Source organism: Camelus ferus, chromosome 18, assembly GCF_009834535.1.
Source record: "Camelus ferus isolate YT-003-E chromosome 18, BCGSAC_Cfer_1.0, whole genome shotgun sequence".
Classification (NCBI taxonomy): Eukaryota; Metazoa; Chordata; class Mammalia; order Artiodactyla; family Camelidae; genus Camelus; species Camelus ferus.
The window spans coordinates 394,456-403,355 of record NC_045713.1 but is presented as its reverse complement, the minus strand read 5'-3'; the positions used below and the strand labels follow the sequence as shown (position 1 = coordinate 403,355).

Sequence of the window (8,900 nt, the reverse complement as noted above, 5' to 3'; positions counted from 1 at the left end):
CGTGAAATTCCGTGTTCCGAAAATGCTACATGCATCACGGATTCGAAAATATTCACTACAGAGTTGTTAGCATAATGATTATCGAACTTTCATCCACCATAATACCATATTGACACCTTGACGCATTTTCTCATATTTCAAAAGTTTTTCCTAATGCCAGTTTTCAAAATGAGGCAGATTCGCAGAAAAATTCTCGTGGAACGAGTACTTCCCAATAGAAATTTAATTTACTTGGTTTCCCTCACAGTGACATTCAAATTTCCGAACACGCTACATGCATCAAGGTTTCAACAAACATTCTCTAATGAGTTGTGAGCATGTAGATTACAGAACTTTCATCCACCATACATGGCATATTTACACCTAGAAATATTAAGTCTGAATTTGCAGCTTTTAACTAATGCCAGTTTCGAAATTCAGGCCGTTCTCTCAGGAAAAAATTTTTGGAGCGAGTTCTACCCTATAGACTTGTAGGTTACATAGATTCCATCGCCGGGTATTTCCGTGATACGATCACGCTACATGCATAACGCTTTCTACAAATATTCACCACAGATTTATTTGCATGTGGTTTTACGAACTTCCATCACAATATAAGGCATATTGACACTATGAAGCATTTTCTCTGCTTTTGCAGAGATTTTCAAACGCCAGTTTCGAAAATGAGGCAGATTTCTCAGAAAAATCTCTCGGAGCGTGTTCTACCCAAGAGACATGTATTTTATATAGATTTGCTCACCGTGATATTCTGTGTTCCAAGCACACTTCATGTATCTCGGATTCAACAAATATTCACTACAGAGTTTTTAGCATGCGGATTACCGATCTTTCATCCACCATACAAGGCATATTTATACCAAGAATCTATTAATCTGTATTCGCAGGATTTTTGTAATGCCAGTTACTAAAATCAGGCAGATTTCTCAGGAAAAATCTCTTGGAGTGATTTCTAACGAAGAGAAATGTAATTTACATAAGATACCTGGCCGTGAAATTCCGTGTTCCGAATATGCTACATGATTAATGGTTCGACAAATATTCATTCCAGATTTGTTAGCATGTGGATTACAGAACTTTCATTACAATAGATTGAATATTGATACTTAGATGCATTTTCTCAGATTTTGCAGCGTTTTCCCAACGTCAATTTCAAAAATGAAGCAGTTTTCGCACAAAAATTCTCTTGGAGCGAGTTCTACCCAATAGAGAAGTAATTTACATTGTTTTAATCACCGTGAAATTCCATGTTCCGAACACGGTCCATGCATCACGGATTAGAAAATGATTTTTTAATATGCTGTGAAAATATGGATTACCGATCTTTTTTCCATTATAATGGCATATTTACAACTACAAATATTTACTCTCATTTTGCAACTTTTTCCAAACTTCAGATTCGATAATCATGCAATTTTCGCAGAAAAATTCTATTCTAGCTAGTTCTACCCAATATTATTGTAATTTACATCATTCCATTACCGTGAAATTCCGCTTTCCATAAGCGCTACATGAATCACGGTTTGAAAAATAATCACTAGACTGTTATTAACCTGTGGATTACTGGACTTTCATTCACCATTCAAGGCATATTGACACTTAGAAGCATTTTCTCAGATTTCACAGGGTTCTCCTAATGGCAGATTTGAAAATGAGGCACATTTCGCAGAAAAATTCTCTTCAAGCGAGTTCTACCCAATAGAATTGTAACTTACATTTTTTCATTCACTATGACATTCCGTATTCCGAACATGTTACATGGATCACGAATTCGACAAACATGCTTTAAAGAGTGTGAGCATGTGGATTACCGAACTTTCAACAACCATACAAGGCATATTTACACCCAGAAGTATTTATTCTGATTTCGCAGGTTTTTCCTAAAATCCAGTTTCGATAATCATGAAATTTTCACAGAAAAATTCAATTCAAGCGAGTCCTATCCAGTAGAGTTGTTATTTTCATAGCTTCACTCACCGATACATTCCGTGCTCCAACGTTATATTCATCACGGCTTGGACAAACATGATTTAATGACCGTGAGCATGTGGATTACAGATTTTTCAACCACAATACAAGGCATATTTACACCTAGAAACATTTACTTAGATTTCACAGCTTTTTCCTTACCTCAGTTATGAAAATCATTCAGTATTCGCAGCAAAATTCTCTTGGTGCATGATCTATCCCATAGAAATATCATTTTGTAGAAACCGTCCCCTTAACATTCCGTGTTCCAAAAATGGTACATGCACCACGGATTCAACAATTATTCACTTCTGAGTTGTTAGCATGCAGATTATAAATCTTTAATAAACCATTGAAGATATATTTTCAATTTAAAGCATTTACTAATATTTTGCAGCATTTTCATAACACCAGTTTCAAAGCTGAGGCTGATTTTTCAGTAAAATGCTCCTGGAATGGGTTGCTAACCTATAGATATGTAATTTACATAGTTTCCCTCAACGTGACATTCCGTGTTCCAAACACACTACATTCATCATGGTTATGAGAAATATTTTTAATGAGTTGTGTACATGTGTATTACAGAACTTTCATCCACCATACAAGGCATACTTAAACCTAGAATTAATTTACACTGAGTTCGCACCTATTTCCTAATAGCAGTTTCGAAAATCAGGCAGTTTTCAAAGGAAAAAACTGTTGGAGCGTGTTCTACCCAAAAGATATGTAAATTACATAGATTCTCCTGCTGTGAAATTCTGTGTTTCGAACACGCTAACATGCAGATAGGATTCGACAAAAATTCACTATAGAGTTGTTTGCATGTGGATTACAGGACTTTCATCACATACAAGGCATATGGATGCTTAGAAGCATTTTCTGTGATTTCACAGAGCTTTCCAAACTGCTAGTTTCGAAACTGAGGGAGATTTCACCGGCAAAATACTCTTGGAGCGGGTTCAAAACAATAGACATGTAATTTAGATGGATTCGCTCACCGTGAAGTTCCATGTTCCTGAACACGCTACATACATCATGGATTCGACAAATATTCACTACAGAGTTGTTAGCAAGTTGATTACAGCACTTTCATCCACCATACATGGCTTACTGACACTTTGAAGAATTTTCTCAGATTTCACAGTTTAGTTTTTAATGCCAGGTTATGAAAATGAGGCCGATTTGGCAGGAAAATGCTCTTGGAGCGAGTTCTAACCAAAAGATATGTAATTTACCTATTTTCACTCACCGTGACATTCCGTGTTCTGAACACGTTACATGCATCACGGATTCGACAAACATTCTTTAATGAGTTGTGAACATGTGTATTACCAAACTTTAATCCACCTTACAATGCATATTTATAAATAGAAAGTTTTATTCTGATTTAGTAGATTTCTCCTAATGTCAGTTTCTAAAATCATGCAGTTTTCACAGAAAAATGCTCTTGAGTGCGAGTTACTACCCAAGAGACATGCAATTTACATAGAACCCGTCATCGTGAAATTCCGTGTTCCGAAAATGCTACATGCATCACGGATTCGAAAATATTCACTACAGAGTTGTTAGCATAATGATTATCGAACTTTCATCCACCATAATAGCCATATTGACACCTTGAAGCATTTACTCATATTTCGAAAGTTTTTCCTAATGCCAGTTTGAAAATGAGGCAGATTCGCAGAAATATTCTCGTGGAGCGAGTACTTCCCAATAGAAATGTAATTTACATTAGTTTCCCTCACAGTGACATTCAATTTCTGAACACGCTACATGCATCAAGGTTTCAACAAACTTTCTCCAATGAGTTGTGAGCATGAAGATTACAGAACTTTCATCCACCATACATGGCATATTTACACCTAGAAACATTAACCCTGAATTTGCAGCTTTTAACTAATGCCAGTTTCAAAATCAAGCCGTTATCTCAGGAAAATATTTTGGAGTGAGTTCTACCCTATAGATGTTCAGTTTACATAGATTCCATCGCTGGGAATTTCCGTGATACGATCACGCTACATGCATAACGCTTTCTACAAATATTCACCACAGATTTATTTGCATGTGGTTTTACGAACTTCCATCACAATACAAGGCATATTGACACTATGAAGCATTTTCTCTGCTTTTGCAGAGATTTTCAAACGCCAGTTTCGAAAATGAGGCAGATTTCGCAGAAAAATCTCTGGGAGCGAGTTCTACACAAGAGACATGTATTTTACATAGATTCGCACACCGTGATATTCTGTGTTCCAAACACACTTCATGTATCTCGGATTCGACAAATATTAACTAAAGAGTTTTTAGCATGCAGATTACCGAACTTTCATCCACCATACAAGGCATATTTACACCCAGAAGTATTTATTCTGATTTCGCAGGTTTTTCCTAACATCCAGTTTCGAAAATCATGAAATTTTCACAGAAAAATTCAATTCAAGCGAGTCCTATCCAGTAGAGTTGTTATTTTCATAGCTTCACTCACGGATACATTCCGTGCTCCAACGTTATATTCATCACGGCTTGGACAAACATGATTTAATGACTGTGAGCATGTGGATTACAAATTTTTCAACCACAATACAAGGCATATTTTCACCTAGAAACATTTACTTAGATTTCGCAGATTTTTACTAACGTCAGTTATGAAAATCATGGAATATTCGCAGCAAAATTCTCTTGGTGCATGATCTATCCAATATAAATCTCATTTTGTAGACACCGTCCCCGTAACATTCCGTGTTCCGAAAATGGTACATGCACCACGGATTCAACAAATATTCACTTCTGAGTTGTTAGCACGCGGATTATACATCTTTAATAAACCATTGAAGATATATTTTCAATTTAAAGCATTTACTAAGATTTTGCAGCCTTTTCATAACACCAGTTTCAAAGCTGATGCTGATTTTTCAGTAAAAAGCTCCTGGAGTTGGTTCTAACCTATAGATATGTAGTTTACATAGTTTCCCTCAACGTGACATTCCGTGTTCCAAACACACTACATTCATCATGGTTATGAGAAATATTTTTAATGAGTTGTGTACATGTGTATTACAGAACTTTCATCCACCATACAAGGCATATTTAAACCTAGAATTATTTACACTGAGTTCGCACCTATTTCCTAATAGCAGTTTCGAAAATCAGGCAGTTTTCAAAGGAAAAAACTGTTGGAGCGTGTTCTACCCAAAAGATATGTAAATTACATAGATTCTCCTGCTGTGAAATTCTGTGTTTCGAACATGCTACATGCAGATAGGATTCGACAAAAATTCACTAGTAGAGTTGTTTGCATGTGGATTACAGGACTTTCATCACAATACAAGGCATATGGATGCTTAGAAGCATTTTCTGTGATTTCACAGAACTTTCCAAACGCCAGTTTTGAAACTGAGGCAGATTTCACCGCAAAATACTCTTGGAGCGGGTTCAAAACAATAGACATGTAATTTAGATGGATTCGCTCACCGTGAAATTCCATGTTCCGAACACGCTACATGCATCATGGATTCGACAAATATTCACTACAGGGTTGTTAGCAAGTGGATTACAGCACTTTCATCCACCATACATGGCTTACTGACACTTTGAAGAATTTTCTCAGATTTCACAGTTTAGTTTTAATGCGAGGTTTGAAAATGAGGCCGATTTGGCAGGAAAATGCTCTTGGAGCGAGTTCTAACCAAAAGATATGTAATTTACCTATTTTCACTCACCGTGACATTCCGTGTTCTGAACACATTACATGCATCACGGATTCGACAAACATCCTTTAATGAGTTGTGAACATGTGTATTACCAAACTTTAATCCACCTTACAATTCATATTTATAAATACAAAGTTTTATTCTGATTTAGTAGATTTCTCCTAATGTCAGTTTTTAAAATCATGCAGTTTTTGCAGAAAAATGCTCTTGGAGTGAGTTCTACCCAAGAGACATGCAATTTACATAGAACCCGTCATCGTGAAATTCCGTGTTCCGAAAATGCTACATGCATCACGGATTCGAAAATATTCACTACAGAGTTGTTAGCATAATGATTATCGAACTTTCATCCACCATAATACCATATTGACACCTTGACGCATTTTCTCATATTTCAAAAGTTTTTCCTAATGCCAGTTTTCAAAATGAGGCAGATTCGCAGAAAAATTCTCGTGGAACGAGTACTTCCCAATAGAAATTTAATTTACTTGGTTTCCCTCACAGTGACATTCAAATTTCCGAACACGCTACATGCATCAAGGTTTCAACAAACATTCTCTAATGAGTTGTGAGCATGTAGATTACAGAACTTTCATCCACCATACATGGCATATTTACACCTAGAAATATTAACTCTGAATTTGCAGCTTTTAACTAATGCCAGTTTCGAAATTCAGGCCGTTCTCTCAGGAAAAAATTTTTGGAGCGAGTTCTACCCTATAGACTTGTAGGTTACATAGATTCCATCGCCGGGTATTTCCGTGATACGATCACGCTACATGCATAACGCTTTCTACAAATATTCACCACAGATTTATTTGCATGTGGTTTTACGAACTTCCATCACAATATAAGGCATATTGACACTATGAAGCATTTTCTCTGCTTTTGCAGAGATTTTCAAACGCCAGTTTCGAAAATGAGGCAGATTTCTCAGAAAAATCTCTCGGAGCGTGTTCTACCCAAGAGACATGTATTTTATATAGATTTGCTCACCGTGATATTCTGTGTTCCAAGCACACTTCATGTATCTCGGATTCAACAAATATTCACTACAGAGTTTTTAGCATGCGGATTACCGATCTTTCATCCACCATACAAGGCATATTTACACCAAGAATCTATTAATCTGTATTCGCAGGATTTTTGTAATGCCAGTTACTAAAATCAGGCAGATTTCTCAGGAAAAATCTCTTGGAGTGATTTCTAACGAAGAGAAATGTAATTTACATAAGATACCTGGCCGTGAAATTCCGTGTTCCGAATATGCTACATGATTAATGGTTCGACAAATATTCATTCCAGATTTGTTAGCATGTGGATTACAGAACTTTCATTACAATAGATTGAATATTGATACTTAGATGCATTTTCTCAGATTTTGCAGCGTTTTCCCAACGTCAATTTCAAAAATGAAGCAGTTTTCGCACAAAAATTCTCTTGGAGCGAGTTCTACCCAATAGAGAAGTAATTTACATTGTTTTAATCACCGTGAAATTCCATGTTCCGAACACGGTCCATGCATCACGGATTAGAAAATGATTTTTTAATATGCTGTGAAAATATGGATTACCGATCTTTTTTCCATTATAATGGCATATTTACAACTACAAATATTTACTCTCATTTTGCAACTTTTTCCAAACTTCAGATTCGATAATCATGCAATTTTCGCAGAAAAATTCTATTCTAGCTAGTTCTACCCAATATTATTGTAATTTACATCATTCCATTACCGTGAAATTCCGCTTTCCATAAGCGCTACATGAATCACGGTTTGAAAAATAATCACTAGACTGTTATTAACCTGTGGATTACTGGACTTTCATTCACCATTCAAGGCATATTGACACTTAGAAGCATTTTCTCAGATTTCACAGGGTTCTCCTAATGGCAGATTTGAAAATGAGGCACATTTCGCAGAAAAATTCTCTTCAAGCGAGTTCTACCCAATAGAATTGTAACTTACATTTTTTCATTCACTATGACATTCCGTATTCCGAACACGTTACATGCATCACGAATTCGACAAACATTCTTTAAAGAGTGTGAGCATGTGGATTACCGAACTTTCAACAACCATACAAGGCATATTTACACCCAGAAGTATTTATTCTGATTTCGCAGGTTTTTCCTAAAATCCAGTTTCGAAAATCATGAAATTTTCACAGAAAAATTCAATTCAAGCGAGTCCTATCCAGTAGAGTTGTTATTTTCATAGCTTCACTCACCGATACATTCCGTGCTCCAACGTTATATTCATCACGGCTTGGACAAACATGATTTAATGACCGTGAGCATGTGGATTACAGATTTTTCAACCACAATACAAGGCATATTTACATCTAGAAACATTTACTTAGATTTCACAGCTTTTTACTAACGTCAGTTATGAAAATCATGGAATATTCGCAGCAAAATTCTCTTGGTGCATGATCTATCCAATATAAATCTCATTTTGTAGACACCGTCCCCGTAACATTCCGTGTTCCGAAAATGGTACATGCACCACGGATTCAACAAATATTCACTTCTGAGTTGTTAGCACGCGGATTATACATCTTTAATAAACCATTGAAGATATATTTTCAATTTAAAGCATTTACTAAGATTTTGCAGCCTTTTCATAACACCAGTTTCAAAGCTGATGCTGATTTTTCAGTAAAAAGCTCCTGGAGTTGGTTCTAACCTATAGATATGTAGTTTACATAGTTTCCCTCAACGTGACATTCCGTGTTCCAAACACACTACATTCATCATGGTTATGAGAAATATTTTTAATGAGTTGTGTACATGTGTATTACAGAACTTTCATCCACCATACAAGGCATATTTAAACCTAGAATTATTTACACTGAGTTCGCACCTATTTCCTAATAGCAGTTTCGAAAATCAGGCAGTTTTCAAAGGAAAAAACTGTTGGAGCGTGTTCTACCCAAAAGATATGTAAATTACATAGATTCTCCTGCTGTGAAATTCCGTGTTTCGAACATGCTACATGCAGATAGGATTCGACAAAAATTCACTGTAGAGTTGTTTGCATGTGGATTACAGGACTTTCATCACAATACAAGGCATATGGATGCTTAGAAGCATTTTCTGTGATTTCACAGAACTTTCCAAACGCCAGTTTTGAAACTGAGGCAGATTTCACCGCAAAATACTCTTGGAGCGGGTTCAAAACAATAGACATGTAATTTAGATGGATTCGCTCACCGTGAAATT

The 8,900-nt window shown here is 36.1% G+C and overlaps 1 long non-coding RNA gene across 1 annotated transcript; it reads left to right on the top strand.

The window, feature by feature from the left end:
- The first annotated feature begins 781 nt into the window (after positions 1-781).
- Positions 782-4,376, top strand: LOC116657405. Its single transcript, XR_004312486.1, has 3 exons — positions 782-874; positions 2,780-2,789; positions 4,347-4,376. It is a non-coding gene; the product is annotated as an uncharacterized LOC116657405 (long non-coding RNA).
- Positions 4,377-8,900: the final 4,524 nt, after the last annotated feature.